Below are 11,330 nucleotides of genomic sequence, written 5' to 3'. Positions count from 1 at the left end.
TATCATACCTAGACATTCATTCGGGACACCTAGAAGGAAAATTTCCTATCTTATTACAAGAGAAACATTTTAAAGGTAACTTTATATCATACTTACCAACTCCATTAGGAAATCTCTAAGAAATAAGTTCTTCAAGCTCATCCAACTCTTTCTCTTGCTATTCCATCTCTCTCCTCTCTCTCATATCTTGAAATCCTAGATGAACTATCTTCCAGATCATATAGCTGCTTCCCGGATACATAGGCTTTAAATGCAGTCCCAAATTTACCATGCGATTCTCAAAATTTGCTCAACTCAAATGCAACTAACTTACCAACCAACATATCTCTTGTCACAGTAGTCACACTTTGGATCTCATCAATAGCAACAACTTTATCTTCATAAGAAGAAGACAAGGATCTTAGCACCTTAGCAAAAATCTCATCTTCCTCAAGAGTTCCACCAACACATTTGATGTTCATAACAAGCTCATTCACCTTAGCCATAAAGTATGTTATATTCCCATCTTCTCCCATCTTCAATGTCTAATTTTTTCCCTTTAAACTCTGCAACTAAGAAACTTTAACTTGTGCATCTCCTTCATAGAAGACCTCTATCTTTTTCCATATCTCATGTGCAGCCTAGAGTCCCATCACATTAGTCATCTCTAAAAAAGTCAAAGCACTCAATAATGCTTCCTTATCCCTTATGTAATGTTTAGCTTCCTTGATTTCATCAGCAATAATTGGTCCATTCAAAGGAACATTGTAGACATTCTTTGTAATCTTCCAATAATATTCTCCAAGACAATTCAAATGAACTTCCATCTGGTCCTTCCATACAAAAATATTTTCATCAAATCTAGGACTCTCCTTCTTGAACACATAGGTTGCCATCTCGGATCTCCTCAAGCGATTAAGCTTCTCCTAGAGAATCTAGCTCTGATAATTGTTGGCCATTTGGTGGAATTTATTATGTGTTGCATTGATGTTTTGTCATTGATGCTAACACCCTTCTGGTCTCGGTAGGTTAAGTGGTTTCTAGTTAACTTGGATCCGGTATGATCTGGTAGGCTCTAGTATAGTCTGATGATGGAATCAGCTTGTTCATGATACTTATACTCATATTTGGTCAGTTGGTTTTGGTCTAGAGATCGAATTCTATCCCGCCTACTTAGAATATTGATTTATGGTTCTGATGAGGGTTTCATCGGTAGAGCTTCTGATAGAGATATTTAATGAATTATATAAGTGGTGTTGGTGTAGCTTATGGTGGAGTTCCAGGATGCTATTGGTGATCATGTTCAAGACTTGGTGGTTGGAGATCATTGCTAAAGTGTGTGGACCTATACTGGGTCCCAGTTGATCTAGGTTATGGACCGACTTTGATGTAACATGTGGATAAGACCTATTTATGTATTTTTTAAATGTCCTATGTGTTGATATTATTTGCTTGACCTAAGGCCGAAATGGTTTGTAATTATGTAATTGGTTTATTGTCTGGTGGCCGACCTGATTGTTTATGGTTGAGGGTTTTGTATAGATAGATGTAAGATATCATGGTAGATTATCATGGTTAATATAAGAGGTCATGGTTAAGGAATGTAATATCATTTAGGCAGAGGAGTTGGTTGATCATTGGAGATCGAATTGGGTTTATGTAAGATGATTTGGTCCTTTGATATTGAGCTTAATCAGAACTGTACTCAGGCATAGGAGATGCTATCTTTTGTAGTTCAACACTTGTCCGGATTGTAGTCTAGATTTCTATGTAGTCAGTGAGGCTCCTTTTGTGATGAGCAGTGCGCTCTAGGATGTTGGCCTTCCAGCAAGTGTAGGCCCTTTCACTGTAATTCACATACTTACTGTAAAAGTATTATCTAATTCTGGGTAGGCTTCCCACCATGATTTTTCCCTTCACCAAGTTTTCCATGTACAAATCTTGGTGTTATGTGGATGGATTTTATTCACTGATTATTGTTTATGCTTAATTGGTTTAACTGCTATTCCGGTATTAATGTTTTCAGTTCCGGTATTAAAGTTTAAATTGCTAATGGTTCTTGTAATCTATTACAACTAATTCACCCCCCCCTCTTAGTTGTCTTTTAGTTATTTGAACTGTCTAACAATTGGTATCAGAGCTTTGGCCCTCCCTTCATAAAGCTTAACTGCTTGAGGAAGATCCTATGGCGACTAACAGTTCAAGTTCATCCAGTTCTTCTATAGCTATCTTTCAAAGGGATATTCTGAGGCTTGATGAAACAAATTACATAGTATGGAAGATTTGGATGGAGACTCATCTGAGATGTCTTGGCAAGGAATTTTGGGAGATCACACAGAATGGTGTCACACCTTATAATCTAGGATCTGGAAATCCTCCTCTGACAAACCTGGATAAGGAGCTTGAGAATGATTGTAGAGCATGAGAAACCCTCTTGTGTGCACTTTCTGATCAACAAATAATGGGATTAAATGACAAATCATCTGGAAAGGCTATATGGGATAAGTTGGAGACTCTTAATGAAGGTGACCCTACAGTGAAGATTGCTAAACTTGATGGTTACTGGGTGAGATATGAAAACCTGAAGATGGAAGAAGAGTGGTGGAACTCTGAGTGAAGATGAAATTGTTTCTAAAATCCTGAGAGCCCTACCACTGGCTTACAAAATGAAGGCTACTACTATTAATGAGTTGAGAACAATGGCTAATACATCTATCAACAAAGATACTTTGGTTGGGAAACTATCTGCTTTTAAGCTTGAAGAATTTGGATGTTCTGGAGCTGTGAAGACTGAACCTTTTTTTCATGCATCTACATCTACAACTGGTAAGCAAGACTGGAAAGATTTATATGCAAAGGAATTAGAATATATGAAGAGAGAAGATGATGAGTTTGAGCAACTTGAAGCACTATTTTCTAGAAGAGTACCTAAAGGACTGGCAGGAAGTAAGTATGAAGGACAAGAGCCTTTTAAATATTTTGCATGTAATAAGATTGGTCATTTTGCATCTAGATGTCCTAAAAGGAATTCAATATTTGAAGAAAGAGTTAGAAGATCATTTAATCCTAATCCTGGATAACAAAATGAGTATAAATACAATAAAAATAGAGACAAAACATGCTACATAGTGGATGAGGAAGGCATAATTGATTCAGATGATGAACTGGTACAATAATCTGCTAGTGGATCCAGAAATGGGAAGGAATGGGTGTTCTTGAATATCAAGGAAGATGATCCGACACTGGTAGAGAATGTACCTGAAGAGAAGGTACTAGCTGCTAAAATTGAAGACAAGGATGAATGGGTAACTAACAATGGTTGTTCACATCATATGACTGGAGATAAAGGGAAATTTATGTCTTTGCAAGAATTTGATGGTGGAATAGTTAGATTTGGAGATGACAAGGCATGTATGATCAAAGGAAAAGGAACTATATCACTGGATGGTAAGAACAATAATGACAATATTTATTATGTTGAAGGTTTGAGGCATAATATTCTGAGTGTAGGACAATTGGTAGACAAGGGATTTCAATTACAGTTCAAGGATGGAAAATGCAAAATCATTAACAGATCTAGCTTGGAGATTGCAACTGGTACACAAACAAAAGGTAATATATTTCACTTAAACTCTAGTGAGAAGACTTGTTTGATTACACAGATTGATGAGAGTTGGCTATGGCATAAAAGGTTGTGTCATGTGAATTTTGATAGCATTGTGAAGATCAGGTCAACTAAGGCAGCTAGGGTATACCTAAGATTATGAATCCCTATAATCCAGTATGAAAAGAATGTCAAATGGATAAACAAGTCAAAAAACTCTTTTAGGAGTATACAAGATAAATCAAATGATGTTCTTGATCTTATTCATACTTATTTGTGTGGCCCTGCTAGAGTTAAAATTTTTCAAGGTGATAGATATTTCATGCTAATCATTGATGATTAGTCTAGAATGATGTGGGTTACTTTTTTAAGAGAAAAATATGAAGCATTTGAAAATTTTAAAATATTTAAGGCTAAAGTGGAAAATAAGACAATATTGAAGTTAAATGTTTGAGATCAGATCATGGTGGTGAATTAACATCCGGTGAGTTTAATAGCTTTTGTGACAAGCATGGTATAAGAAGACAATTTTCTACTCCTCGGAAACCTCAGCAGAATGGAGTTGTGGAAAGGAAGAACAAAACTATCTTGGAGGTTGGTAGACCAATGATGATGGAAGCTATTCTACCTCATATCTACTGGAGAGAAGCAGTGAGTACAATGGTTTATACATTCAATGGAGTACATATCAAATGAGAAACTGGTAAGATACCTTATGAATTATGGTTTGGCAATACACCTACAGTTAACTATTTCATAATTTTTGGTAGTAAATGTTATATCAGGAGAGATGATATTATTGGGAAATTGAATCCTAGATGTGATGAAGACATATTTTTTGGTTATTCTAATAAAAGCAAAGATATAGATGTTATAACAAGAGATTGCAGAGAATTGTGTAGAGTGCTAATGTCAAAGTAGATGAGCTGAATAGAAGTCAAATCAAAGTTAATGAGAAGGAACCGATAGTGGAAATGATTATATCTAAACCGGTAGCACCTTTACTAGAACAAAGAGTTGAACTAGTTACTCCAGAAATATCAGAGAATTCTATGGTAACTGAAGAATAGAGAAGAGGAACAGAAAGTCAGAAGACTCCTAGGTATGTGAGATTGAGTTATTCAAAAGATCAAATCATTGGGGATAAGAGCAATGGAGTGATGAAATGAAGAAGATTGGGAACTAATGAGGTATGTTTAATTTCACAAGTTGAACTGGTATCAGTAATTGAGGCATGTAAAGATGAATATTGGTTGAAAGCTATGGAAGAAGAATTAGATCAAATTGAGAAAAATAACACATGGACCTTGGTTCCCCAACCTAAAAAGACTTTTGCACCTGTAGATAGGATTGAAGCTATAAGATTATTTCTTGCCTATGATGCTTATAAAAACTACAAGGTTTATCAGATGGATGTTAAATGTGAATTTTTGAATGAGGATCTTGATGAGGAAGTTTATATTGAGAAACCTGATGTTTTTTCACTATCAAATGATACAGATATGGTTTGCAGGTTAAGGAAAGCTTTATACGGATTGAAACAAGCACCTAGAGCTTGGTATGTAAGGTTGGATAAATATCTTTTGAAGCTTGGTTTTACTAAGGGTAGTGTTGACAGTAATTTATATTATAAAATCACTAATGATGATATATTGATTGTATATGGTGAAAATGGATAACAACGATGATAATATTGAAAGTCTAAATGAATTCAACCACAAAACCCTAGCCTAACAACAACAAAGATCCACCATAACATATGAAGATTACCTAAGACAATGCAAATCAAATGAAATCACAAAGATTATACCATCGCATGTCCAATAGGGTTTGAATCTCCATTCTTCCTATCTCCATTGATCTTTCTTGATATATTTGCTCTCAGATTTTATATGTGCATAAGAGCTCAACAAAGAACGAAATGTGGTTGCAAGTAGGATCTCCTATGGAAAGCGTAGTGTAGTCAAATGGATAAATTGATTAGCCAGGGTTTGATAATGAAGGAAGCATCTCCTTATATAGAAGACACTATATGAAATGGAGAGATAAGATTGAGAGGTGTAAAAGAGGTTGGCTATTGTTAGAGGGTAGGTAAAGAAAATAATGAAATAATGAAAGGGGTAGGTAGTGTATGAATTAACAGATGAATGACATGTGTCATGGGTAGAAAAGGTTAATGAATTAATTAAATAAATAAATATTTATTTAATTAATAGAAGAAGTGGGACCAATTAAATAAATAAGATATTTATTTAATTTAGGAAAAGGATAATTTAAATAAATAAAGGTATTTATTTAAATGAGAAATAAGGCTAGAAGAGGATAAATGAATTAATTAAATAAATAAAGATTTATTTAATTAATAGAAGAATTAGGCTTAGATAATTAAATAAATAAAGATATTTATTTAATTAGACATGACAATTTTAGGTGTCTACATTTTGCCCCTCTTTGAGACAATGCAGCTTGTTTCATTGTTTCAAAGAAGATAATATGAACTGATACAAAGTTGCCCCAAGATGGGAATGATATGCCCCCTCGAGAGATTGGATGAAAATGTCTAGAAAGAATGAAAACAATCTCTCGATAAGAAAGAAAGGCTAGAATGAACTGACCGGATAGGAGAGAGTGACAGAGTCATGGGATAAAGAAGACTGACTCGGGAGACGAGGACTAGGACTAGGGCTAGGGTAGTCTATAAAATAGACTACGAGGGAAAAACATCCTCATTGTCATCCACACATCCAAGAGATCAAAGTGCAGAGCAAGATAGAGCAGCAGTAGTCAGCAGCGATGGCATTGGTTCACAGATTCGATCGTATTCGCCGATATCAGAGGCCAGCAGATGCAGGAGAGTTGGTAAGTACCGCAAAACCTCCTTGTACTTTGTTGTAATAAATGTTGTCATAAATGCATCATAGGTAGTGCAATAAATGTATGTTTAGGAAATGTCAAAAATGTCCAAAAACATCAAGGCGCGTCTGTGCTGGTGCCAGGCATGTCTATACTGGCTAGGCGCATCTGTGTTTGTGCCAGGCGCGTCTATGCTGGGAAAAGCGTCTGTGCCAAATGTGAGCGCGTCTGCATTGTTTAGGCGCATTTGTGAAATGTGGGCACGTTTGTGCAGGACAGGCGCGTCTATGTAGAGCATAGGCACGTCTGTGTATTTTAGGCACGTCTGTGAAGAGCAAGTGCGTTTGTGTAGTCTATAAGCACGTTTATGTCATCAAGTCGCGTTTATGTCTTCGAAGTCAAATCAGCAGTTCTATGATGAACATACGCTGTCGATTGGATAAGCTGTTGAGAGGATACACTCAAGCAGGTCCTCTAGGGAAGACTAAGATAGCAAATAGGGCTAGGATTGACAATTTTGTGATAGAACATACGTTGCCAACTAGGAAACTACTCAAGAGGATTCACTCAAGCAGAGGCCCTAGGATAGGATAGATCAAGACACTTTGTGATGAACAGTGAGTGCAAATATGAGCAGCACTTTGTGATGAACAGTGAGTGCAAATGTGAGCAGCACTTTGTGATGAACAAGGAGTGCAAAACACGTAGTACTTTGTGATGAACAGTGAGTACCACTAGGATAATCATCAACACTTTGTGATGAATAGTGAGTGTCACTAGAATAGAAGCAACACTTTGTGATGAACAGTGAGTGTTACTAGGATAGAGTACCATATGCACTTAGATAGAAAGTAGCATTTGGTGATGAACAGTGAATGCCACTACGACTGACATGATTGATTTGCTTGATTGCAGGAGTATCTGCCTATGCTGGAGTCATGAGAGAGATTCCCATCGACTCAGAGGTTGCGACCAGAGTTGACATTTGAGGACAAGGCTGCCATTGAGGGTATGGGTTTGCAATATATTATGTATGTGCCTAAGTTTTGAGCAAACATGGGGTTGCTAACTGCGCTAGCTGTGAGATGGCACTCAGAGACGTGCACTTTCCATTTGTCAATGGGTGAGATGACAGTCACCTTGGAGGATGTTTACAGGATACTGCGGGTACTGATCGATGGGGAGCTGATTCCTTATGATTGAGAGGGAGATAGGGAGGCCCTGAGACAAGTGTTTCAAGATCCTGGATTAGAGATGAGAGCTAGACACGTGGCATGGGACACGATGACAGCGATAGGATTAGCACTACCAGCAGTACTAGGAGGAGTGATCAGTGGGTTCCTATGTCCAGACAGGGCGACACAAGGGTTGGCAGTGGGTTGGGGGAGCACCTTGGAGACATTGGTTACACAACACACCAGATATGCTTGGGGACCGTGTGTGCTGGCACACTTGTACTATGAACTACATCAGTTTGTATATCATGGATCTGTAGGATTGGGTTGTGGAGTTACATTGCTGCAGGTATAGGCCTATGAGCATCTGCCGGTTACCCAACCGATACACTTCAAGGGCAGGGGTCATGGATGTAGTTTTGTACATTTATATGATATGATTACATCCCAGCCATGGATTGGCAGGTTGGAGAATTGGCATCGAGTCCTGGATGAGATCGACACTGTGATATGGAGGTTGTACCTTGGGTGCGAGCAATGGGAGGAGGATGTAGTGGATCTACCTTATACTTTCCAGAGTAGATATCTGATTGGGCGGATGCCCTATGTATTGGAGAGATAGCTGATTGACAGGGTATGCAGGCAGTTTGGCCATATTCAACGGATGCCACGGGGTTCTGGGATGTATGCTTGGACATTCAGGGATCAGGCACACTTTGGGTCATTATTGTCGTATGATCAGGTCGTGACGCAGCTAGTAGAGATGGTGTTGATGCCATGGGATATGTGGCCAGAGATTGAGGATGTAGGCATGGATGCAGAGTACATGGTGTATTGGGTTGAGCATCCCTTTCCATGATTGATAGACCCAGAGGAGGCAATAGATGGAGATGGTGGGGGGGAGGCCGACAAAGGAGGTGGGGTGCAGTTGGAGAGAGGAGGGTGGCTCCATGGAGAGAGGGTGGGGAGGTGAGATAGGCTTAGGTGGCGAGGGGTCATGGTGGATTGCCACTACAGGTGCCAGCAACACAGGGTCTTAGACAGGTGCAGAGACAGGGGCAGAGGTAGGTACAGGTACAGGCACAGGCACCAGTACAGGGGGAGCCACAGGCAGAGGCACAGGGGGCCGAGGAGGTGGAGGATGAGCTGCTTGAGCTGAGGGAGATCTGTTAGGGACATGCAAATGAGATTCAAGACCTGGAGAGGGAGACAGCTAGGCTTAGGAGGCGACTAAGGGAGATAGAGCATGAGCAGGATCAGGCTATCCAGTGCTATACTGAGGCTAAGACAGCGCTGAGGTTTGGGAGGCAGGTGGTAGAGGATACAGGGGCTGTATATGCCTATGTTCTACAGGTAGGGGAGGAGATAGGTTACTGGCGAGACCTATATTATGGGGCAGTGCCACCAGAGCAGCGGGCGAGGAGCTTCCACAGACCATCGCGGACAACGACAGCTACGGGGGGGAGCCAGAGGAGATAGGCGTCCAACGGTGGGGTTGTGGGTCCTCCACCACCACCAGATAGAGGGGACAGGAGGGATGATCCTGGGGCGGGTCCGTCTAGGGCTCAAACTCCGTCGAGGCTAGGCAGCTTCGAGGGAGGGAGTTCATCATAGCCGTAGAGAGCTCCCTATGTATCGGTGTGTTGTACCATTTTGTATTATGATGTAGACACCTTCGGGTGATTTTGTAGCCATATGATTTTGACATCATTGTATCATGACACTTTATATATATATATATATATGAGATGATTCATCTTTATGGTAGCTATATGCATGTGTACTGTAATGGCCCGCCAGGAAACCCCTAAGGGTTTAAGTTAAAAACACTCAAATAGAGTGTAAATATTTTTTTTTTATAATATTATTTAAGAGTATTACTGATAAGTTACAACATTAAGATTGTTTGGGGTTATCTGAAATTTAGATAGCATAGTGGACGACTAAACAATCCTAAGGAGTTTCCCAACACGATTACATAACCTTACTCCCAACTCAACATGCATCAATTGATCCAATAAACTGGATGACTTAGTTACGAGAAAATGCATTTGACATGGTCATATGTATGTTCAATGAATTGACATCTTAGAATTTTAGGAAGCGTTCATTTACTTTGGGTGGTTAGGAGGCCATAGAGAGGTTATTTATTCAATGCACTTAAATTCATAATTTCATTTAGAGGCCTCCAAAAAGGTTCAAAGCGTTTAATATAATGAAGTTCATTCATTGGGTTTAAGGTACCCATCCACACTTGACATCATCCTTTAATATTAAAAATATGCCTAATGAGATTCATTCATTTAGGATTAAACTACAATTAATAAAATAAGGATTCCTTCATTTGATTTTATGCAAAACCAACTAATGAGTCGTACTCCTTTTATGGAGGTTAAAGTGTAAGTAGCCATAGTGTTCTTTCATTGGAGTTAAATTAATGCTAATAGATGGTGCTCAATTCATTAAGGTGAAGATGTAATAGGGCCACATGAGTTCATCCCTTTAATTAAAATTTAGTCAGCAAGATGATATTCATTCTTTCAGGATTAAAATTGTAAGTTCATAGTGACATCCTCCCATTAGGATTTAGGGTATAACTATCTTATTGCATGCCACTCTTTTTAGTAAATGAAGTTAATATGAAAGGGTACATTTACCAAGTTTAAGATATAAACAACTATATGAATACTTCCCGATTAGTTCAATTTTAGCAATCATAAGAGATTCTTTTATTAGGGTTATAATTATGGATAAATAGTTGAGTTCATCCAATTTTCAAGTTAATTTTGGTAAGGATTATTTGTTAAGATTAAAACATAAATAACTAAACAAATTTATCCAATATAGTGAAGTATGATTAACATGGCGATACTCAATTAAGAGGATAAAAAGTAAATAACTACATGATGTTCATCCATTAGATTTCAATCTAGGAATTATAACATTAATTCTAACTTTGTTTTCCATTCACATTCGTTCAATTTACATGCTTAATAACAAGTTAATCCAATGATGTAACCCAACAAGATCCTTTCCACTATTACTACTTTTAATTAACGTTATCAAAATACTTTGCCATAATCTTAATTACAATCTTTTATGAACCTGATTACTACATTTGTCAAGATGAATAATTTTATGCACTTAGATTTAAATTCATTAAATTTCCACCGTACACTTATACAAGATAACAACCATACATGATAACTTAAAGTATGAAACAAAGGAAGCTAAAACATCGCATAACACAGATATGATCTCGGAGTTCACCCCTAAAGGGCTACATCTCCGGGTCTGCTCAACTGCAAGACCCCTCTGGCATTTAATATAGTTAAGATTACATAATATACATGTCTTTTACAATCCTGCCTTTTAGGCGATCACAACCATAATACAAATGACCACTTCGGTCAGTAAATACATCTCTACAAGTTTTCCAACCAAGTTCACATAAATGTAAGCATCTCTCGTCCAGGTATATTACTTAATCTTTAGATAAACATCACTGACATATTGGTCTAGAACTATACACTAGAACCCCTCTCTAGCAACACAACTATACCCAAATCAAAGAAAATATACTTTAAAAGGAGACTTTGAAATGAAAGAAAACGCTCCCCAATGATTTATAAATCTCTTGCATATATATATGAAGCAAGTATACGTGAATCTCAATAAATATCTAACCGATTACAATTAACGTCCAAGCACTAAGGGTT

The sequence above is a fragment of the Cryptomeria japonica genome, chromosome 2 (genome assembly GCF_030272615.1).
Source record: "Cryptomeria japonica chromosome 2, Sugi_1.0, whole genome shotgun sequence".
Taxonomy (NCBI): Eukaryota; Viridiplantae; Streptophyta; class Pinopsida; order Cupressales; family Cupressaceae; genus Cryptomeria; species Cryptomeria japonica.
Note: the sequence above shows the minus strand (reverse complement) of the source record.